At 29.4% G+C, this 25776-nt stretch overlaps 1 protein-coding gene and 1 non-coding gene across 2 annotated transcripts in view; one reads left to right on the top strand and one right to left on the bottom strand.

The window, feature by feature from the left end:
- The window catches only part of LOC123298034 (glypican-4), a 214522-nt gene that overhangs the window by 55856 nt on the left and 132890 nt on the right, over window positions 1-25776 (bottom strand). The gene's annotated exons all lie outside the window — the stretch shown is intronic.
- Trnar-acg lies at window positions 12605-12677 on the top strand. The gene has a single exon. It is a non-coding gene; the product is annotated as a tRNA-Arg (tRNA).

The following is a 25776-nucleotide window of genomic DNA, read 5'->3' as shown; positions in this document are numbered from 1 at the left end:
ATTATAGATGGAGCAGATCTATAACCATCATTTTGAACTATAAGTATTCTGTAAAAATTTAAAATAGTAAATGTCAATCCATTCATGGCCAACTTTTCTGATATACTCAATGAATTATGACTATTTTACATGTAACAAAATTGAAAACTGTGCACTCCAAGAGAGGTTGGAGGATATAAAGCGGTGTGTTTTACTTTTAAGTCCAGTGAAACAGGCGGGTATCAAGCTAGTACAAAATATTCTGCTAAACATTTTTTACTTAAACAAAAAAAATTCAGTCCTTAATGAAACACATGGTGTACTAATCATAACTTTTTTTTTTGTAACGTATTAATCCAATTAGTAATGAAAAATATGATTCATTTTATGGCATATAATCTTTTTTATTATGAAATTCACAAAACAAATAAAAAGAGATATAATATTATAAATCAGTCGGTCGGTCGTTGCAAAAAAAAAACATATATCTCTTGCGTTATGTTGTCTTTCTTGTCTCTACTTTAAATAAATAATAATAAAAAAAATTAATAACCATAATTATTAATCATCATCAGTAATGATAATTATCATAAATAATGAGTTATTCTTTTGTTTTAACGTGTGTGGGATAAATTAAACAGCATCACGAACACATCAAATAGACTAGACAGTATGGGCACTGGTCTACACGAAGTGAGATTGGAGGATTCTGTTGTTTAACTGAAATTAACCGGCTCAGTGGCAGAGCGAGTAAAGATCTCAATCGCCTTCAACCGTTAAATTACTGAAAAGGAGGATGCGGGTTCGAATCCAAGTAGAGGCCATGTAAGCAGTTATAAATAATAGGGCGGTAAATTGATCTCACTTGGATACGAGCGAAGTAACTGACTCCTCCCACATTTTTAATTTAATTGTAAATTCAGATGTAGTTTAAAATAAATAAAGATTAAACATAATGATGTGGGTGGCCTCTGTTATATATGGATGTCTAAAAAATCAAGACTAAACTCCATTATTATTATTGCTGAAATTATATTAGGGTTTTTTGTTGCGCAAATTGGATCTAGACGCCCTTTATTCTATCGATAAAAGTTCCAAAACTGTAAAATAACTGACTAATTTCGTTTGGATTTTAAATATTTTTGGGCCTAATAGACTATGAAGTAAAGTTTATGTTATTTAAATAACTAATAAACTATGTGATTTATTGAGGTCTTTCAGTTTATGCCATTACCAAGCTGAAATCACTTCCTTATTATTATTGCTTAAAAAATTAGATTAAAGTAAAAAAAGTAAATTAAATGTATTGACTATCGATAATTAACGTAATAAAAAGTGATTTCGTTATATATACTTAATGTCTTCCAAAAAAAAGCAAGTTTTTGCAAAAGTAAAGATGTTTTGTTTTCAAAAAATTGCTATTTTTATTTTTTAACCCCCGAACCAAAAAAAAGAGATGTTAAAAGTTTGACCGCTGTGTGTATGTCTGTCTGTCTGCCTGCCTGCCTGTAGCATCGTAGCGCCTAAATGGATGAACTGATTTTGAATTTTTTTGTTTCGTTTGAAAGGAAATTTAATGGAAAGTGTTCTTAGCTATGCATTAAGGGCGAGTTTAGAGTTCCGTGCCCGGAACAATTAAAAAATAGGCGGTGATCCTCAAAATCGGTTCAAGTCGGTTTGGAGAAAGCTCTAATGTAAAAGGTAATTTAAGCAGAGAGTGTTCTTAGTTTAAGTGCGGGCTTATGGTTCTTTACTCGAAAAATTGTCGGGGATTTTTAAAATTTTGTTAATTTCACTTGTTTAATGATTACTTAGCCGATGGTTACTGAAATGTTCTTAGAAAAAAAATTAAATCCACATTAACTTCGAGATACCAACGCCTATATCACCTAGTCTTATTTGTGTAAAAATTAATCAAAATTATTTAATGGAAAACGTGATAATTGTTGATGTTTGCAAAAATTTACAAATAATTCATTAAAATGCATAACAAAAATTATTGATTAGTGAAAATAATTTATTTAATTGATTAAACAAATGATATAATTCTATTTATTGCTAATATATTGTTTATATTATTATTTATTACGTGTTTTGTGTAATAAATTTCGTTAAATCATCTAAATATTTAGGCGACATTAAAGCACAAAATCGAAATTGAATTTAATTAAAAATAATAATCATTTATATTTTATATTTTATTTACCAAAACTAATTTTGAAATTCACTAAGAAGTTGTTTTTAGTAAAATGAATAAACGAATTATTTCCAAATATTTTTTAGAAATAAATTTTTTAAATAAACTTCAGGCGCAGTGTGCTATGTTCGTGACGTAATTATAATAGCTTTTTTTAAACATTGTAATTAAAGTCACATCTTCAACTGATTTAGAGAGTTTTTCTTAAATGTTCCTTTCAAATTATAATGAAAAATAGAAAAAAAGAATTGTTTTCTTAGAAAAATTGACTACATATTATGATCTTTCTATTTTACAACTAAATTATTCATGTCATGTTATTAGATCACACCTACTGACTGATAAATATCGATGATTTTCGATTGTCAAATCAATATTTTTTTAGATCGTGAAAAAATTTGTTTTTTTCTATTTGTTTCTTTTGTACAAATTAAATAATCTCACTTAGACGTTATTCGAAAATCTATTATGATAAAAAAATTCTATCCAGGTGGTCTTTGTAATATTTTTGAAAAAAATTTAATATGCAAACAATATATTATGCAGACAGATAGAAATAAATTATTTTAATATTTTATTTCTAAATTATTTAATTTTTTAAAAACCAAAGGAAATTATTATTATGAATTTATAAAATATGTTAATTTGCAAAAGCAAAATATCAAATAAAATATTATAGTTTCAGTTCTTTTATCTTATTAAGTAATAAGGACCAAAAGTTTAGTTCATATAACGATAAAATCGAAAAAATTGATATAAACAAGTGAAAACAAACAATTAACTGAGTTAACTGTTGAAATACCATGCATAAATAGTGTTTATTACTCTAACACATTACACATACATATACAATTTATATAATACATACTATACATTTTTCGCATAATTTGCGCCCTCACGGGTAAACAGTGATGTTTACGAAAAAATGTTTCAAGCAAAAGTTGTTTATTTTTTGATAAGGAACATTTTTTACATTTAAACTTTTGTTCTATCTCTAACGGTTTACAAGATGGGTCCTACGGACACATAGGTCAAGACCCAATTGACCTATGTTGCTCACTTTTTACGTCCTGAGTACGCTGTAAAAATTTCAGCTTGATATCTTTTTTCGTTTTTGAGTTATCGTGCCCACAGACGGACGGACAGCCGGAAATGGACTAATTAGGTGATTTTATGAACACCTATACCAAAATTTTGTTCATAACATCAATATTTTTAAGCGTTACAAACTTGGGACTAAACTTAGTATACCTTGCATATAACATATATGCATGGTATAAAAAGTTTTAAAGTTTTTAGCTGCAGATTTGCTGAAACTAATTCTAATTCATAGAAAAAGAAAAAGGTTTTAACAGTATAGCTATGCTATGAAAAACACGACTTCTTATAATGGCATTTTGATTAAATAAAATAAACTATTACAATATTTAAATTAAAATTTAAAAAAACAAATTAAATATATAACTGAAAAAAATATATATATCTTTTATTTTTAATTAACTACAAAAATATATAAATGACATTAATTTGTTCTTTTAAATAAAAATAAAAACAAATATAAAATAGCATCATCAGAGAGCACACAGTATTTACCACCAACTCACTCGAACACTAAATTATAAAATATTTTGACAGAATATAAATTTATTTTAATTAAATATTTATACTGATAGTATTATTACAGACAGGATGTAACAAAAATATGTAACTAGCTACACATACAAGTGAAAAGAAGCAATTGACTGAGTAAATTGTTGAAATACAATTACGCAATCGTTTTTTTTTTTACTTCATGTAAGTAAAGAAAGATAGCCACACATACATACATAACACACACATGTCTCACAGATAAACAGTGATATTTACGAAAAAATGTTTCAAACAAAAGTTGTTTATTTCTTATAAACATTTACATTTAAGATTTTGTTCAACCTCTAACGGTTTACAAAATGAATTCTTACGGATCCAAGACCCAATTGACCTATGTTGCTCATTTACGAACCCAAATTATTTTTAACGTGCTAAGCACGCTAAAAAAAATTGAGGTTGATATCCGTTTTTGTTTTTGAGTTATCGTGTTTACGGACGAACAGGTGGAGAGACAGACGGTCGGTCGGACAGGCAATCGGAAATGGACTTTTTAGGTGATTTTATGAACATCTTTACCAAAATTTTGTTCATAGCATCAATTTGTTTAAGCGTTACAAACTTAGGACTAAACTTAGTACACCTTAATATATTTCATTTTGTATTGTACCTATTTATATTAGTTCTACATATTTGTAACACCCTGTATATATTATTTGTAGTATTTATTTATTATACCATGTTTATATGAAATATACATAGTATATTAAGTTTAGTCCCAGGTTTGTAACGCTTAAAAATAATGATGCTAGGAAAAAAATTTTGTCATAGGTGTTCATAAAATCACCTAATTAGTCCATTTCCGGTTGTCCGCCCGTCCGTCCGTCTGTGGACACGATAACTCAAAAACGAAAAAAGATATCGAGCTGAAATTTTTACAGCGTACTCAGGACGTAAAAAGTGGGGTCAAGTTCGTAAATGAGCATCATAGGTCAATTGGATCTTGGGTCCGTAGGACCCATCTTGTAAACCGTTAGAGATAGAACAAAAGTTTAAATGTAAAAAATGTTCCTTATCAAAAATTAAACAACTTTTTTTGGAACATTTTTTCATAAACATCACTGTTTACCCGTGAGGGCGCCACTTAGGCGGAAATTTTATAATATTTACTATACTTGATTATATTATATGTGTCACATGTATTTATGTTATATGTTATGTGATAAAGAAATCAACACTGACTATGCATGGTATTTCAACAATTAACTCAGTCAATTGTTTCTTTTCACTTGTATTTATATTAGTTTTCATTTATGTATCATTTTATTAAGCCATTCAGTTTTTGTTTTTTGTTGTTGATTATATTTTTTCAAAAATTAATGTGATAACATACTTTTTAATATTTTTATATTTAAAGCTGTAATAAAATCTGTGTTCCAATTCTTTTTTAAATATTTAAATTAATATTTATATAAGGCGGCGGCGGCTTGTTAATTAGGCCGGTCACGTGGATTACAATTGAATACGTTAGCTTGTAATTCGTGATTTCATGATAATATCTTTATACCATGCATATATGAAATATACATAGTATATTAAGTTTAGTCCCAAGTTTGTAACGCTTAAAAATAATGATGCTAGGAAAAAAATTTTGTCATAGCTGTTCATAAAATCACCTAATTAGTCCATTTCCGGTTGTCCGTCCGTCCGTCCGTCCGTCTGTGGACACGATAACTCAAAAACGAAAAAAGATATCAAGCTGAAATTTTTACAGCGTACTCAGGACGTAAAAAGTGAGGTCAAGTTCGTAAATGAGCATCATAGGTCAATTGGGTCTTGGGTCCGTAGGACCCATCTTGTAAACCGTTAGAGATAGAACAAAAGTTTAAATGTAAAAAATGTTCCTCATAAAAAAATAAAAAACTTGTTTGAAACTTTTTTTTGTAAACATCACTGTTTACCCACGAGGGCGTTAATTAGGTGCAAATTTTATAGTATGTATTAAAAATAAAGGAATATCAGTTGTGTGTGTGTCTATTTAAAAGTGAATATCTTTTGTTATTTACGTGACGTCAAAAAAACAAACGATTGCGCATCAACACTGTCTATACATTTTTGTATGTGTTATGTGATAAAGAAATCAACACTGACTATGCATGGTATTTCAACAATTAACTCTGTCAATTGTTTCTTTTCACTTGTTTAAATATAAATTCTTTTCTTTTAAAATTAGTGTTTTTCTTAAGAGATACCCCTTAGAAAAAATCGCAATCAGGTACAAATTTTTGTTTCCAATTTCGATAAACCTCTGTATATAAGGTAATTTTGACCCATAAAATACAAAAATCGAGTTTATGTATCGATTGGATGCATAGTTTCTGAGACAATCGCTTTTTGTGTCTAATTATTGATTATATCTCAAAAGCCACGCATCTAATCATTAAATAAACCCGATTTTTTAAATTTTTGGTTCAAAATTATCTTATATTCCTCAGGATCCATCTTGTTTAATAATACTTTTGGTGTAAATCAAATACTATGTATAATGTAACATATAAACCAATTTTTCAAATTTAGGACAAAAGCCTTTTATGTAGGAAAAAATCTTAAAAAACACAAATTTTAAGTCAGATTATTGATATTACACTTTTCCCTAATGAATTTAAAGCTTTTTAAACCATGTATATGAATGAAATATACCAAGGTATACTAAGTTTAGTCCCAAGTTTGTAATCCTTAAAAATATTGATACTATGAACAAAATTTTGGTATAGGTGTTCATAAAATTTCCTAATTAGTCTATTTCGTTTGTCTGTCTGTCATCTGTCGTCTGTCCGTCTGTCATCACGATTACCTCAAAAACGAAAAGAGATATCAACCTGAAGTTTACTGGAGTTCGTAAATGAGCAACATAGGTCAATTGGGTCTTGGGTCCGTAGAACTCATCTTGTAAACCGTTAGAGATAGAACAAAAGTTTAAATATAAAAAATGTTCCTTATAAAAAAATAAACAATAAACATTTTTGTTTGAAACATTTATTCGTAAACATCACTGTTTACCCATGAGAGCGCAGATTATGCGCAAATTGTAGTTTTATTTGGGTATATCAGTTATATATGTGTGATATGTATGTATGTGTAATGTGACAGAGTAATCAACACTGTCTTTACATGGTTTTTCAACAATGAACTCAGTCAATTGTTTGTTTTCACTTGTTATTATCAAATAACTAGTATATAAAATATTTTCTTAGAAAAGTTTTAAAGATTTTATATTCAGACGCATAAAAACGCACCATCATAACATTCTCTCCAAGTGTACTAATAGAATTAATTATAAAAACATATATCACATACTTTTAATTTAATTTTTTTTTCTTCTAACTCGTTCATAATATTATTTAATATAAACAAACTATTTTACAATGTATGTGGTCTTAAAACAAAGATAACTATACAATCATGGTTATACACAGTTATCATATACCTTTGCATAGGCAACACGACGTACGGATATGAAAAAAAATAAATCTTTGTATAATAACAAAATATATATTTTAGTATAAGGAAAGTAGGTATCCGACCATGAAAAATTTGATAATGAAGCGTACGTAATCATGGTAGGCGAAGCAATCGACAGCAGCGATTCCAGTGTAGTATGCAAGATATGAACGTTTAAAATTCCTAATTAAACAAAGAAAAAGAGACCCACTAGCGACGTCATACGTGATTATCGCCATAGAGATTACATATAAAACTTTGTTTTGTTAAAAGGACAAACAATGGGCAACAATCTTTGAATACTTATAACTTCTTCGTTTTTTAATCAATTTTAATTTCACTTTCAAATTTTGTCATGGTATCAAGTCTAGTTTTACATTTTTATGGGTAATATGGCCAGTTCGTTAACAGGGTTATCCTATATTTTCAATATCAACCATATATACAATTCATAGATTTGTCGATACATACAATTATATTAATTAAGTAGTGTGTCCTTTCTATGATAACTACCTGGAATAAAACTCATGCACGAGGCGAATAGATTATAAAAAAGTTCTTAAAGACGTAAAACCACAAGTGGATTACATTATACGAATTGATAAAGGATTGTTTGATAAAAATGAAAATTGACGCTTTAATCATGGCCCAAGTATCGGATTAATGGAAGTCTTTTTTCAACGAAAAATCTAGTTTCCTTAGAGGGATATTTCGCTTCTGAAAGTTACAGTTCAGCAACAAACTTGCAGGGGTAAATTCTACTCAGTGTGACTAAATAATGATTGAAATATGAACATTACGAGGAAACTATTATGAAAAAATATAAATTTTGGACAAAAAATACAAAATTGACAAATATTTTTGCATATTCTCAAAATTCATGGCAAGCTGAATTGATTACAAAAGTTTTAGTTACCTAGATAATCTACCTGCCGTATTTTGGGGTCGTTTTCTTGTTGCACATTTTTGGTATTGCCTTCCAACCAGTAAACAAATCTGAACGTCCGACATAGTTCCAATAATTCCAATGAATACTGGTCTCATTTAGGGTTGTCACCTGAAAGTTCTGTGAAGCAGGGAGATAAGCCAGAAAGTATAGAGATAGTGAGATCCTTTAAATAATTTAAAATGAAAGCTGCTCAGAACTATCGAATTTATCTGAATATGTTATCGTTGAACTCATGGAGGATTTATGTTGATATCGGGAGTTGGAAAAAATTACAGAATTTCTGAAGTCTCCCGTACAAATCTGAAGAAATAGCAACCCTAATCCAAGTAGACTACTAAAAATAGTTAAAGTTTATTATTATTATTAAAATATAATAAACATGATAGACAAAGATAGTAGTAGAACATTGTCTATGAAATTTAAAGTATAATACTATAATATTGTACAACTAGAAAATAGACGACGACATAGACGTGCTGTTTAATAATAAAATCATATTATTATTATTATTATTATTCATTTGGTTAATTTAAACACATTAAAAAAGAATTTATTTCAAATAAGTATTTCCTGATATAATCTATATTTGTTATGAAAATGCACAATATTAAATCATGTAATGGATTAGTTTGTTTCAGTTTTAAGGACGTTCTCTTGAAGTAGTCTCACATTCTAAATAATCCATACTAATATTATAAATGCGAAAGTAACTCTGTCTGTCTGTCTGTCTGTCTGTCTGTCTGACTGTTACTCTTTCACGCCTAAACGGCTGAACGGATTTTGATGAAATTTGGTATGGTGATAGATGATAACCTAGAAATGATCATAGGCTATAAATAATCACGCCATCGTTCTTAGGGGGTAGGCAGTAGGCAGATAACTAAATTGAGTTAGTGATTTTTAGTCGTTTTTGTTGGGACTTTTGCTCTTTCACGTCTAAACGGCTGAACAGATTTTGATGAAATTTAGTAAGGTGATAGATGGTTACCTAAAAACGGATATAAGATCAAAATGATCACGTCATCGTACTTAGGGGGTAGGAAGTAGTCAGAAAACTGAATTAAGTTAGTGATTTTTTTATGGTTTTTGCTGGGAGTTTTGCTCTATCATGCCTAAACGGCTGAACGGATTTTGATGAAATTTAGTTAGGAGATAGATAGTAACCTAGAAAAGGATATGGAATATGGGGGGAGGGGTGAAAGTGGGAATGTTGCCCAGCAAAGCGGGTAGTTCACAGCTAGTATATTATATGTATACATATATATCGATGGAGTATAGACTGTACACATTTGTTGTGATTGGCTGATATTAATTATTCATATACCCAAGCACATACAGTTATGTTCCATAAGAATCTTACTACTCAAATTTCCGAATATGAATCTAGAGACTTTTTTGCTTTAAAACTATACTTGATACCATGCCAAAATTTGAAACGTGAATTTAAAATTGATTAAAAAACGAAGCAAACGCATTCAAAGATTGTTACCCAGAGCAATAGCATCCTTTTAGCAAAACAAAATTTTTTATGTATTTTATATATATATCTATAGTGATATCGGACAATGACGTCATTAGCCTATATATTCCTTTTTGTTTATTTAGGAATTATAAACGTTCATATTTTGCGTACTTCTAAAGATTTTCAAAAACCAACTTCACTTTTCTGCCCGTGCAGTGAGAATTCTTCACCTGAAGAGTTAAACAAATTTAGTACCTATTCTTTGATAAATAAATATTGGTAAAAAGCGTCCATGAAATACGTGACTCAATTGCAGCTTTTTTGGATCCCATGTTTCCGAAACCATACTTACAACCTGTGGCTTTTAGCGCCAGCTATCAGAAACTGTATTTAAATGACTAGGCTAGGCAAGTAGGTTAGAACAAATTCACGTTTTGTATAAAAGTATGTGTTTGTTTATTATGATGTACACTGAGGAAGTGAGAAGAAAGATACTCTTATTACTTTGTATGGTTTTAAATCCCTTACTAACAAAATGTGGTGTTTAACGTGTCTGAATATCTGTGTGCCTGTCTGAGGCATCGCAGCTCCTAAAAGGACGAACCGATTTTGATGTTTTGGTTTTGGTTTCAAATTTAATTTTTAATGACAGTGTTCTTAGCTACCTACATTTTAGAGTTTACGATTTCGTACCCAATAACAACTAGAAAAGAGGTGATGATCTTGAAATGGTTGAGCAGATTTTTTTGAAATATACACCTTTAAAAGTTTCGATGCCACACACGAAAGTAAATTTTTAATTTTTATGTTATATTTCGAAATCCTGTAAAATTTAGTAAACATTTTCTTTATATAGTTTAATGGTACAACCACCTTAAATACCGTAATATTATGTGTTTAAGTGAAGTTTTTAAGTGAATGATGGATGGATGACTGGTTGGATAAATGCTTAAGGGTCCATCAACAAATAAGCCATTAACAATGCATAAATTATGAAATGTGCTTGTTCTGCTGAGCTGTGTCTGTTTGTTGGCTGTTGTTGTCTAAGAAAACATTTATATTTATTATTATTATTAATGTGTGTAAAATGTCTATTAAAGTTTATGTTTCTATGTCATGTATTCTAATACTCTCATACCAGACTAGAGCGGAGTGTTATGAGAGTATTGTTTAAAATTATATTCTAAGTTGAGAAGTTGAACTTGACAAGTCAAATACATTTGTTTAAATATTTTCAATTTTCATGTTAATTAATTATTTATATTTTAAAATTTATTTTCAAAATATTCATGAATATAAATAAATAAATTATTCAGAATTAATTTAATTGAAATTATGGAAAGAAATGTACTAGGAATTGTCTTCGTATAGAAGAGTATAGAAAGAACAAAAATAGAATTAATGAAACGATAAGAATGATATGGAAATAAAGAAAAAAAAACTGTTTAAAGTAAAATATTTGATTAAAACTAAAATTTACCAAATAACGATTTGTAAAAGCATAGAGTGTCCAACAACTTCGTTAATACTTTAAAATTAAACGCCTTAAACTTTAGTGTCTTTCTATCAAAGAGAGAGAGAGAAAGCGATATCTTAGAAAGAGAAAAAATACAGTTCTCTTAATAATTGTTGTATTACCCATGCAAAAGAAGGTGAGAGGCTGGATATTATTAGGCCAAGGATTGGGCCCAATCAGTGGCCTAGGACTGGCTGATGATTAGATGATAACGTATTACCAAGCATGGCAAACTAGGAGCATCAGATTGTTGGCTAACAATACAGCCAACAATAGGACAAACTTTTGATCCGATGATTACCCTATTATCAGTCAATGATCGTCCCCAATCATTGGCCTAGAACTGGCTGATTATGGGATGATAACGCCTTGCCAATGCCAAACAAGAGTTGGTCGGTCATTGGCCAAATTTTTCAGCCAACTATATGCTAAACATTTGATCCGATGATTAGCCTATTATCGGTCAATGATTAACCCCAATTATTGGCCTAGAACTGGCTGATGATTGGATGATAACGTCTTGCCAAGCATGGCAAACAAGAATTGGCCGATCATTGGCCAAATATTTCAGCCAAACATTTAATCTGATGATTAATCTATTATCGTTTAGTCATCGGAACAAATGTTTTGCCTATGGTCGGCTGAAATGCTCGACCAAAGATCGGCTGACTCGAAATGGGTAACGACGGTAGAAATTAGTACGACGAACTTAATTCTTAGAAAAAGAGGTTATTTTAAAGAGGTTATACGGTACACAGAAGAGCCATTTCTTATGAATCATCAATTTTTCAATAATTAACCAGGGGCCAATGGTTTGCTTTTCACAAAAAAGTGCTTGGCGTAACGAAAAATGTATTAAAAATGGTTCATTGCCTATAACAAAGTTTTTTTTTTTAACTAAATTAAAATTTTGGTTTCATTTGTATTAAAATCGTACGCCACTGTTAAAAAATAGATCCCTATTGCTTCTATTTTTCCTCTAAAATATTTAATTGTGTGGTTATAATATTAACAGACAGTTTATGACTAAATAAAGAATAAAGAAATTTTAAATTCTTTATTAAGTTAGTGCCAGTATCTTCTACCTTATCGTTTTCAGTCATTATATTTTTAAAATTAAAACAGATAACACACACATCATATACACACAAGAGAACTGAAACAATATACAAGAAAAATACATAATACTTAATAAAACAACGATAAAAACAGAATATTTTAATAAAGAAAATGAAAAAAATAACGAACGAACTAATTACAAAAGTAAACGAAAGAAAATTGTAAGAAAAACATTGGTTAAATTAATAATATATTTAAAATGAATAAATTATAGCTAAAAGCTATTTAGTAACGATGGAGTATTTTTCATTCACAGAGTTCAACCTATTAATAATTTTTATTTAAACTACTACAGGTCTTGTGGCGCAACGGATAACGCGTCTGACTACGGATCAGAAGATTCCAGGTTCGAATCCTGGCAAGATCGAATAAGTTTTTTTTCATGTGTTAGTACGTTTTAAAAATTTAACTTTAAATTTAACAATTTATTTTAATATACATTGCTAATTTAAAACTAATATAATGGAGGCAATTGCAAGTAAAAAAACCCCGCCCAGATTTGCGCCTTAAATCCACCCACGGGCGCTTAAAGCTCGACATAATAGGTTTAATGTCCTTAAATATTTTCTTGGATACGTCCTTTAAAAACACACCCTTTAAAGACATCCATAAAGACACGGAAGACATTTTTAGAGATACATGCTTTATAGACATCCATAAAGACACAGCACTAAAGCTTCGAAAAATTGATAATTTTGCTGACAATTTTTTTAAGTACACGTTTGAGCTGGCTTAAACTGGGTGTCATAAAATCAAGCCACTCCTAAAAATGTTGAACTCGATCATTTTTCTCAGTGAATCCCAGAAATCAATTTTCTTTCCAGGATAAAATCTGGCCACTCCTTACAATGTTGCAGCCATTCGTTTTTATCAAAGAACCCCAAAAATAAATTTCGTTTCAAGAAAAACGTTTATCATTTAACTACCTGTGAACTATCCACTTTGCAGGGCAACAATCCCACGTCCTTCCCCCAGCCCTCGCCCCATACCCCCTTGCGATTTACGTTCTCCCTCATATTCCCTTGCGAAAGGGTTACAGTTTTTGTAATGTACACGTCATGCTCTTTTATTTGACACCCCATTTGGGTATATTTGAATATTCGATTATTCAACCCCACCAACTCCAACCACCTTTCCACCCCCCGGAAGTTAAAAAAGATAAAAACAATCCATGAAGCTGGTTGTATATCTTATCAGTATTTGAGCTTAATCGATGCACAACTTTTTAAGGTTTTGAAGCGCATCCATTTCAACCCCTTTTTCAACCCCATATTCCACTATATTATTCATGTATTATACATAAAAACCTTCCTCTTGAATCACTATCAATTTGAAAACACCGCATCAATATCGATTGCGTAGTTTTAAAGATCTTAGCATACATAGAAATTAAGGACAGATAGACGGATTGAAGCGACGGATTTTGCGACCACGTATTGATTTAAATGAATTAAAGACTATTCCATTTATTAATGAAGTTATCGAATAAGGTTTTTTTTTCTCGTTAATAAAATATTAATTAGCCACTAATATAAATATTTCTTAATATCTTAACTTCACCTTCAACATTTTGAATACAGGTGGTTTAGATCTTTAGAGAAAAAGAAGACATTACACCACAATAGATTGTAACAGATTTCTTTCTAAGAAACAAATAAACCAAATTAACATTCCTCAAAAAAAACATATTTCAGGGTGGTATCATCACAGTAAGTTTAAAAAAAAAATAAAAATAAAAAGAAGACATATAAAAAATAATTATTATTTAATTATTAAAAAACTTAAAAAATACTAAAAATATATTAATTTTTTTTTTTCATAAAAACCAAACTTTAGTATTAAGTTATTAAATACTGTTTTTAACGCTTTAATAATATAACAACTACACAAAAAAATGAAAGAATTCTATTTACAAAAAAGAAGTATAAACGCCATATGACCTCCATATTGAGACATGGTTAAATTAATAAAATCTAATTAACAGTACTGGGGGCTACAGATAAAATTTCAGAAATTTCAGTTAATAATTATTATCTGGCTTTTGAGAAATGATAAAGATAAGTTTGATAAATAAAGAAAATTGTCTATATGAAGTATCTGCCAATTTTTCAATCTGTTTAACTAAGAGTTATTGGTAAACAAGCTCTTATTGTACTAAAAAGTAAAAAATAATTTTCCCTATGAGCCGGTCAAACTGACTATATTCATTATTATAAAAACTACTCCCATTAATCATCATTTTATAGTTTATTGCAAGCTTCCTGTCCTATTGGCCACGTATTTTGTGGCCAATAATTCTTTTGACATATACGGCAGAAAAAAAACACGGGAATGGGAAAAATCAAGAAAACAATAGTAACCTATTTCATTTCTGGTCGAACTAGTTAAAACGCGCCCGGAACAAAATTTGTAGCAATATTTTTACGGATCAAGCCATCTTTAGCCCATGGATAAAGTTATTGTATAATCTCCATTTAAGCACAAAATAACTCTTTACATTTTCGCTGTGTATACTAAGACTTAAAACAATAGAAGGTTTTTTTATTGGAGTGAGTGACTACCTTCTCCTACTAAAGATATTGCTAATTATAAGAATCGTTTCAAAGAAAATTTAATAATCGAAAGACTACTTTTCGCAAGCTCCAGTTCCTTTGCGATATTTTCATCCAAAAGTTTATTTTTCAAGGTATGAGAAAGATTATGTATGGAGTTGCCACCTCAAAGTTTTGAGTAGATGGGGAGGGAAATCAGAAAGTCCGGAGATAGAGAAGCTTAAGTCATTGAATCAAAATATTGAATGATATTTTTGATATTTTATGTACCCAGTTTTTCCATAATTATTTCTTTTTATTTATAGGCAATTTTATTACAGATATGATACACAAAATACATAATGAACAAATTTAAATCTTTATATTATTTCTTTAACACTTTTTTTCCTATGCGGTACATTTCGAGACGGTAAGTCTAGTTTTAGTCATTAGCCAGTACGAAAAGCTTTAAAATGAAGGATAAATCATGGAATTTGATAAAGGAATAAGGAAGACAGAAAAATAGGCTAGAGAAAAAATATATAAGGTAAAAACTGCTCAGAACTGTCAAATTTATCTGAATATTTAACAAATAATCCCAAATTCCCTTTAGTTACTGAACTGTGGAGAATTTATGTTGAGATCAGGAGTGAGGAGCATCTACACGATTGCTGAAGTTTCCCTATCAAATCTGGAGAGGTGGAAACCCTAATTAAACATGTGATTAGAATCTAACTCCTTCCATTTTTCGTAACATTTTTTTTTTTCAACAAACAAAAAGTTTTCTTAAAAGATAAGTAAGTTCTGGTGAAAAATCAAATCGTTTAACTCCGATCGTTTCTCCTCTGTATTACTTACATTATTTTAATTTGTATATAGACGTTAAAATAATAATGTTATAATTGTTTATAATTTTTTTTCTATTATTTATTAATGATAATAAAACGATATATACTCTTTTTATTATTTAACAAACAAAAAAATTATGTATTGTTCTCATTTAAAAAACATGAACAACACATGTAACATATAATGGGGCAATGAAATGACTGACTACCTCCGCGCATAGTACGTACCACCATTAGTATAATATGTTGACGGTGGATGTGAAATTTGCTCGATTTTAAAATGTCTAGCTAATATAATGTGTGTTAGTATTTGATGATAAATGATTTTAGGTATTTCCTGTTATAAATAATCATCAACAAGTTCGGGGCCATTATTCTCAGTGAAATAATTAAGATTTTTAATAAAACACCAGACTAATTTATAAATTACAAGCTGTGTCTCGTGGTGTTACCCGCGATTAAAAGAGAGTAGTGTTACTCGCGATTAAAAAATATTATAAGAGTTTTTATCTTTACGGTGAAAATTAATCAAGCCTTCTTAAGAGAAATGCGCTTAAAAGCTATTTCACGAACTTTTACAAAATCCTTTAAAAAACACGGTTTCTGTATGCTATCTCATAGAAACAGTACATTTTTCTGGGATAAAAATTCACCCATGTCATTTTCTGATACCTAAGCTCTTACCATTACCTATACAAAAAATTATGTCGATTCTTTACTCTATGAAAAATTAAAATAAATCTATCCCACTGAAACCATACATCGGGATACCCCATGTGCTATTCCAGACTATAATCTACCTCAGTGCCAAATTTCATCGACATCCGTTCAGCCGTTCTGTCGTGATTAAGTAACACCCATCCATCCATCCAAACTTTGAGGATTATAATACTCGATTCAAAATCAGGTCTGATCGATTCCTTTGTGTCTGTCTGTGGCATCGTAGCTCCTAAACGGATGAACCCATTTTTAATTGTTTGTTTTGTTTGATAGGTAAAATGATCGAGAGTGCTCTAGTTTCAAGAAAATCTACATTTGAAGATCATCTTCTTTTCTAGCTGTTGTTAGGTACTGATCCCTAAACTCGCACTTGAAACATAGCTAATGACACTCTCGATCAAATTATCTTCAAGCAAATAAACAAAATTAGTCCCATTCGTTTAAAAGCTACGATACCATAGACAGACACACAGATACAATAAACTTACAACACCCCTCTTTGTTGGTCGGGGCTCGGGGGTTAAGACTATGTACAGAATTTTTATTGTTTTATAAGTTATGTGTAAGAGGTCATGGGAAGTATTTTGAGTAAGTATATTCAACTTATTAAACTCGCATAGAAATCACAGCAGCGACATGCATTTCATTCAGTAATTACAAAAAATTGAGAGTAATTACAAAAAAATGTCACTGTGGTTTGCGTGTGAACATAGTCAACATAATTAAACCAATATTTCCGTTTTTATTATTAAGAATGATTAAATAAAACAAATTTTTTGTTATATATTGTTACTTCTCTAGTTATTTGTATTTTAATTTTTAAGTTTGGTGACAAATTTATCGTGGGCAAGATTTGATATAAGAGCCCATAACAGAAAAAGGCATCCATCGAGCGCCTTAAATTAACCAAGTAAAAATGACTGAAAAACATGTAGACATGTTACGCCGACCAGACTATTTTTATTGTTACTTTTTATAACATCTTGAATTTAGAAAAAGCAAGTGAAAACAAACAATTGACTAAGTTAATTGTTGAAATACCATGCATAAATAGTGATGATTACTATATCACATTGCACATACATATACAATTTATATAATACATACTATACAATTTTCGCCTAATTTGCACCATCACGGGTAAACAGTGATGTTTACGAAAAAAGGTTTCAAACAAAAGTTGTTTATTTTTTGACAAGGAACATTTCCTACGTTTAAATTTTTGTTCTATCTCTAACGGTTTACAAGATGGGTCCTACGGACCCATAAGTCAAGACCCAATTGACCATGTTGCTCATTTACGAACTCGGCCTCACTTTTTACGTCCTAAGTACGCTGTAAAAATAATAAATTTCAGCTTGATATCTTTTTTCGTTTTTGAGTTATCGTGCCCACAGACGGACGGACAGACGAACAACCGGAAATGGACTTATTAGGTGATTTTATGAACACCTATACCAAAATTTTGTTCGTAGCATCAATATTTTCAAGCGTTACAAACTTGGGACTAAACTTAGTATACCTTGCATATTACATATATTCATGGTATAAAAAAATAGATAATTCCAGAACACCTGTTTGAAATTAAAATAATTTGAAGTAAATTATCCACTTATGTTAGAGAGCCTCAAAATTATTTTTATTAAAGACTAAAGTGTTCTGACGTATTTCTCGAAAATTTGAAAAGATAAAAAAATAAAAAAAATAAACAATTTTCTGTGAAATAAAAATGAAACTCGTATAAAAATGAAAAAAATGATTGTATTTAAAATGGAAATATTTAATTATAATACTTATATATGGATCACTACTAATGCATCCAAATGAGATCAAACCCCTGTCCAATGTTTTTCTTTTCACAAACATTTTATGATTCGTGTAAAACCATACCTGAAACAAAGGGAAAACGTTTTGTTAATATTAATAATATAGTTAATTAATTTTATTTACATAGAAAATTTAATCGTAATATTATACCATGTATATAACTTTTTAATTAATTAAAATAAACGAGAGAAAAATTGCCAAAAGGTTAAAATCAAAAGCTCATACGACTCTCTTGAAATATTGAACTGACTCGAATTGTTCTTTCGCATTTAGTTTTGGTGTTGATTTTGGCCTTGAATTCCGACTCTTGAACTTTACTTTATCATAAAAGCTGAACATGCTCTTCTTTAATTTTTTCTTAAACTTTGAACAAAAACCAGTTGACCATTTTACCAAGAAAAAAATATTAACCAACGCCTTAAAAATTTTGAGAATTTTGTAGATTTGAGAACCTGAATACAGCAATCTTTATCCATTTGATAACCAGATGAGACATATTAAAAATTTTGTTGATTTTTAAACACTCCTATCATAGTTTTTCTATCGAAAAGTGTTCATTTCTATTTTTAATTAAATTAATTTCAATCAATTTATTCCATGAACGGTTTTACCATTATTTTCGTAAGTAAATTATCTTTCTTCTGATATCAGATTAGTAACAGATTCGTAACAGGTGCAGCTACCTATTTTGGCTTACCTGTTCAGATGGTATGAACAGATCTACACCGATCTGTTAACCAATCGAAATTGGTATCAGAAGAAAGATAATTTAATTACGAAAATACTTGATTCAGTCATTAGCTCTGAGCTTAACAGAATTTTGCACATCTTGTCTAGTTAATAGAAACGTTTACCGAATTTCATCATTCACTAGCATAGATAAAATATATCCATTTCATAATAATGATACCAGAAAATTATCATTATCATGATGATCACATCAAATACAGAACACAGAACAGAGAGAACCCAAGTTACAACAACTACTATAACAGATGATGAAAAATAAATTGAGTCATGATTACGACTGCTATTTTTCAAAAATCATCATAACACAAGATAGATACATATTTTATTTTATTCACAATGCTATTCAGTCTATCTGTCTTACTATGTATCTAGAGCTAGTAGCTAGAGCTAGTAGGTATAGCCTCATTTATAATATGTACGAATAAAATATTTCTTCTATTCAGCAATAATAGATTCAGATTATTATCATTATATTACTTATGGGTGAAAATTGTATATGAGGTACAAGGTATTGGAAAAATTTATGCATTTATGTAAATGGTTTTGTTTTAATAGTTAATGTTCTTAAGGTAGTACGAGATGGCTCCCACTCAAGAAAAGCTTGTGAGGATGCCATACCAAGAAGGTTTTAACAGATTAGGAGATAATCTGAAAAACCAACAATTAAAGGCATGGACCAGCTACGAGGGAGGGTGAATCGCCAAAAGCCTGTTGGGTGAAGGAAACTCGCTCGGTAACAGAGCCTAGGAGATCTTGAAACTAAACAGTGCTGATATTAGAGTCATCGTAGAGTTACTCACAGGGCATGATAGCCTGAACAAGTTCCAACATCAGATTGGAAAAAGACAATCTCCCGCGTGTGACAGATGCGGAGAAAATTCAGAAGAAACATCGATCCACTTTCTCTGTTACTGCCCGGCGCTCATACAGCAACGAAGGAAATGGTTTGGTCCGGCCATAGTCGAACCAGAAGAAATTAGGAAACTCAGCGCTAGACAAATCCTGGGTTTTAGTACATCAGTTGGTTATAATAGCCACTGAAAAGTGTAGCGGGGATAGAGTACAAGGGTCTATTTGTCTAGGTGCTCTGAACCATTGCTTCGAGGCGCGATGCTCGAGCATGGCCCGCTAACCTCCATACCCATACCCAAGGTAGTACGAGCACTTAGGTAATTTTTTAATGATGAATTTTGTTATAATTTCATGAATGTAGACGAGAAATAAGAATACAATTATTTGATATCTGTCTTGGTTTTCGAAATATCGAAAACTAAATAATTACCAAAATTTTCAATTTCGATATTTTGATAATTTCTACAAATATCGAAAAGTTTTAGTCTTATTGTCAAATTATGGCATAATCCACTATCAAAATTGAAAATACATATTTGTGTCCCCGCTACCGTGCTCATACATCCTTTATTTTAATCTATGAAAACATATCATCCATCTACCGATTTCCCATAAAACCAACAAATGATAAATGTGCCTACTTTTGAAGTCATTTATTTAATTAAATAATCGGACAACCTCCCCTAAAATTTTCAGAATTTATTTAAACTTAGTCCAACTTAATCAAATCTGTAAAAATGTGTTTCAGATTTGATTAGGTAAAAATGTATCAGTTTTAGTCAACTGGTACATTTAACCCACCACTCAAGGAAGACGATTTTTCTTCTTTAAAAAAAGTGGGTCTACGGACATTTTTCCTTAAATATTTCAAAGATATTTATTATAGTTGGATTTTTTTTAGTATATTTGGCACCAATATTTTCCACCGCTTCTATCATAGCATTTTCAATTTCAGAATCAATTTAACGGTATAGGTTTTAATTCGACGTAGTCGTGAACTATTGGTTCATGTTTAAACTTAGAATTTTTTTTATTGAATATAACAATTCTGTATGTCATTCCAATTAATGTCGAACGTAAAATTATTTTAGCGAATGAATAAAATGACATTGGTTTATGTTTCAAACTTTCTGATTCAATTAAATTCAACATGAAAAGGGTTTTAACGCTGCATCAAATCAGGTATGTTTTTTTTTTTTTGATATTTTTGCAATATTAGAGATTTTTTTATTTCTCGACATGATCCGATTGTCTGCCGAAGTCGAAAATGTTTAATTTGATTGGCCTATTCTTAGAATGTTTTATTAAATAAAACAATTCTGTATGCCATTCGAATTAATGTCGAACGTAAAAAAATTTTAGCGAATGAAAATAAAATGAGTGAAATGTTTCTCTTTATATTATAGAACCAATAACATTAAATTGATTTACTTTCTACTATGGAACATAAACATAATGTTGTTATTAGTTTATATAAAAAGAAAATATAAAAAAAAAGTGTACATAATGTTTCCTTATTCTCACCCATTTTTGGTTTATATACTACACGATTAATGTTATCACAAATATACAAAACCATTACTGTTGATGTCAATCGTTTCAATTTATAAATGTCGCAGATAGATTGCCAAATCGGCTATTTTATAGAGCCGTTAGTTATTGTACAATACAGTTCCGTTATGCAAAAAGCTGAAAGACGTTTAGTAATTTTTTAAACGCGCATGCACACGAAAAATTGCACAAACTTTTTGCATTAATCAATGCAGCTGCGTTCTACAATTAGAGGCTATGTAAAACATTCAAAACAATATAAGGTTAAATTAGAGGTTATGCAAAACAACGTGAAATTGTATGTCAGAAATGATACGTATCCTTCATGCATATACCATGCACTACACCAGAATCGAACTTGCTACTCTGGGCATAGCAAGAACGGAATTGTTTACGCCTTAACCAACTGAGCTACTAAGGTTGACCCCCTTCCCTTAAAAATAGTCAAAAATTTACAAAAAAAAATCGAAAAATTGAAGACAAAAGTTAAAATAGCATTGGTAACGAACTGCAAACGTCACGGGAAGGCTCACTCCTACATGTTACACTTCGTCACGCTAAGCGATACCCTTTCTTCTCCGTGTTTGCGTGACGTATTTTATGAATAACATCTTACTTATATGCTCTAACATCTAACAGGAATTCAACATCGATTTGCAATATTAAAAATATATAGTAATTCTTTTAGATCGTAAAAGTGATGTATTGCAAAATAATGTGTATGCTCGAACAAACTCTATCTACCTTTGTGATGTAGACGTACGTTTACATATGTTATATGATGAAAAGGTCACGGGGTCGTCAAAACAGAGGAATGATAGGAATTTATATAAGAAAGATTTGGTTTCACTTCCATACATATACAAGTTCGATATCTCTGCCGACTAGTTTTGGAGAAATCTATGAAAACATATTATCCATCAATTGTTTTTCCCTAGGACCAAAGTTAAATATGCCTACTTTTGAAGTCATTTATTTACTTAAACATTTGGACAACCCTTCTAAAATTTTCAGAAATGATTTAGACTTAGTCCAACTACATATACAAAAAATCAAGCCTTTAATCCAAAATTGCCCTGGCGCTCGAAAATCGTTAAATAGCAAAAAATTTAATTTTTGTAAATAATAATAAACCAAAGATTGGTCAATAATATTAGTCAATATGTGGTTTTGAACTTTGTAATGTGGATATTCAAAAAATAGATATGAAAGTTTTTTTTTGTTGTTTTTATATAAATTTATTAAATTGGTTTTTAAATATCCGGGGAAAAAACACTTTTTCTGTGATAAGAGATATTTTATTGATTATATTTTTGTCGGCCCAGTTTTATTGTTATCAAAAAACCACATTTTGAACTAAATAAAGACTATTAATCGCCCAAAAACGTTTAATTTCAATAAATATTTAAATTAGGAATTAGTAAAAAAAAAAAAAAAACAAAAACAAAAATTTGAAGCATTTTTTCAATGGATTTCTATATGTAAGGTTAATCAATCTATTCGATTTTATTCCTAAGATGTCAGCGCTACGAGTAAAAAAAATGTAAATCATACTTAAAAAACTCATTGTTTTTTTCATTGAATCAAAAGGCAAAAGATACCTAGTTGTATACATTTTCAGGTGCTGTACCTTTTTGTCTGTGTATGGTATGTGCGCATGGTTTACAAGATTGTTCCGTTAAATATTATGTATCTATGGGCGTTACAAACTGTAGTTCTTTTTTTATCCCTAAATAGAGCCTTTCTTAGTATTATAATTCAATAAATTGTTCAATACAGCCTATTGAAGTTTATAAAAATATAAATATGTTCAGACTTCTCGTTCGGCTTTGTTTTTATAAAAGTTAATGGAATTATATGGAAATAAGATTTCCCTTTTGATTTTTGGGTAAAGAAAAAAAGATGTTTAATTCGATTTTTAGATAAAGAACATAATTCCTTCATATGGAAATCGCAAAATCGAAGAATGAATAATGGAAGTAAATGATGTTTTCTGTAGAAATTTATTTTTACTATTCCATATACTTTTTGCCATAAATATCCTTATTATTTTATATTTTATATATATTTACCTATAACGTAAATGTGTGTACAATGATGTCCAAATATTTACGTATTACATAATCAAGGCAGGAAATACATAATTTAATTTTAATTTATAGAAATTTGTTGCTATACTTGTAAATATTCTGTAGCATTTAAAAGAGAAAAATTTTTATAGGATTACTCGTTTCATTTACAAATATCTATATTCCCGATCCATTGATCTATTTTATGTTGTAATGCCTGTTTTTTTTAATATCATTGTATACAAATTTGATATATTAGTTTTATTACGCATACACGTTTAAACTGAGTTTACAAAAAGTTTATCACCAGCCTTTAGGATAAGTATTGAATAGGAATAAATATAAAAAAAGGGTAAGCGGTTTTTCTTACTTTTTTTTTGTGCGAGTAAATTGTTCGAACTATTGAATTTGGCTTACATATTCGTTTTATAAAACTTTGAAAGTAATTCGTAACTTTAACACTGACTTGCTAAAAAATAAAAATAAATGAATGTCTTTTGAATGAAAAAAAGTTTTCATATGATGGAATATTTCATTTTAAAAATAAAGTTTCGATTAGTGTTGACAGGATACAAGAAATATTCACCTTATTCCTCTCCCTTTCACTATATCAAATATTCAAATCGAAATTCTAATTTTGATTCTCCAAGTTTTTAATTCGTCTCGTTACGAGATTGTCAATTCTGGATACAAGAGAATACATTATAAATTTGTATCCTTATGGAATCAATATGGGAAATTTTTTTCGGTGAAATTTTATTGCTTGAATATTGAACAAAAGCCTGATAAGCAAGCCACAATGCTAAAAAGTTCTGAGTTTTCGAGGTATTTTATGATGGAGATGAAAACATGATGATGACTAGTTGGTAGTCGAAATATGTATATATATAATACAAAAAATTGATCTAGGAAATTGGGACAAAAATTGAAATTTATTTCGAAAAATCCTTGAGTTCTCATTTATTATCTTTGATAATATTTATAACGAGTACCGTGTGTTTTTCTCACATTTTAAGTAAAATATCTCAAAAATTAAAAGCTTTTTTGGACATTGAAAATTTTTGTTGTTCTTCAAGAACTACACTTCACAAGTAGGAAGCCTACAGATCCCTGAAATTTAAAAAAAAAAAAAAAAGAATCTCATTGAGTTATGTTGGGTTGATTTATCACAAGTTGACTTTTTAAAGGTTCGCAATAGAAGAGTGTTTTAAGGAAATAATTGAACTTTTATTATGTCCGAATTTTATCAATTTCACCTTTTTTTGAGCCCGCGTCGTTTATAAGAACGTTTTAACGTAAAATGAATACTCAAATAATGGCGTCCTTTTTGATTAGCTACATGAGAATGCGTCCTTAAAAAATTATTAAATTGATACTGATAAAACCGAATCGTCTTTCTTTTTTGTTAAGCCATTTGAACAAAAATCAATTTTCCCAGTACGATAATCTTTTAAAACACCTTGTAATAACAAATATTAAATATAAAATTTTATTTAAATATAATTATTATAATTATTTATTAAAGAATATAAAAATTTCTATCGTAAATATAGAAAATACCGTAATTGAAAATGAAATTTAATTTAAAAATTAAGTGAAAATATATGTTTTTGATTTTATATAACGCATATAATAAATATAACTTAAATAAAAATATTTATATAAAAATATAAAAACTCCGAATGCGGACAATAATAACAACAAATGGGGTCGAGAACAACACAAAAACATTAAATATTGTTCTCGAATTATTTTATTATTGGTTAATTTCTATTACCTTTTTGTTATTAAAAAAGGTAGGGTTTATTTATTTATTTCGGATACATTTGATTCGATAATAATTAACGTTTTTCTCCATATTCAAAATTAGGTCATGGATTAATTGTTTATTAAAATATTGATATAATAATTTTTATAAATATAATACTAATTTTTGCCCTTCTTTTGGTGCGCGTACAAACCCATATGAAATTTTTTGTAAATATATTTATACCCTTTATCAACTCAACTCCGTGAAAATAGCACCCCTATGCTAATTGAAAGTTATGGCACAATTAAGGATGTATGAACATGAAAACAATGTTTGATTTAAAGGCTCAAAATTTTTTTATGGGAAAACTTTAACTCAAAGATCGTGTGGTTAAAATTACAGCTTAGGTATCCATGGAAAATTTTAAGAAAAAAATCTTTGAAAATCGATATAAAATACATTGCTCTTATAGAGAAATCTCAAAAAACGACATATTATGAAAGTTTTTCATAATTATCACTGGGAACGGATTAATACAAATAAATAAAAAAAACTTTTTACACAGAAA

Source organism: Chrysoperla carnea, chromosome 1 (assembly GCF_905475395.1).
Source record: "Chrysoperla carnea chromosome 1, inChrCarn1.1, whole genome shotgun sequence".
In the NCBI taxonomy this organism is placed as follows: domain Eukaryota; kingdom Metazoa; phylum Arthropoda; class Insecta; order Neuroptera; family Chrysopidae; genus Chrysoperla; species Chrysoperla carnea.
This window is presented reverse-complemented; position numbering and strand designations above follow the sequence as displayed.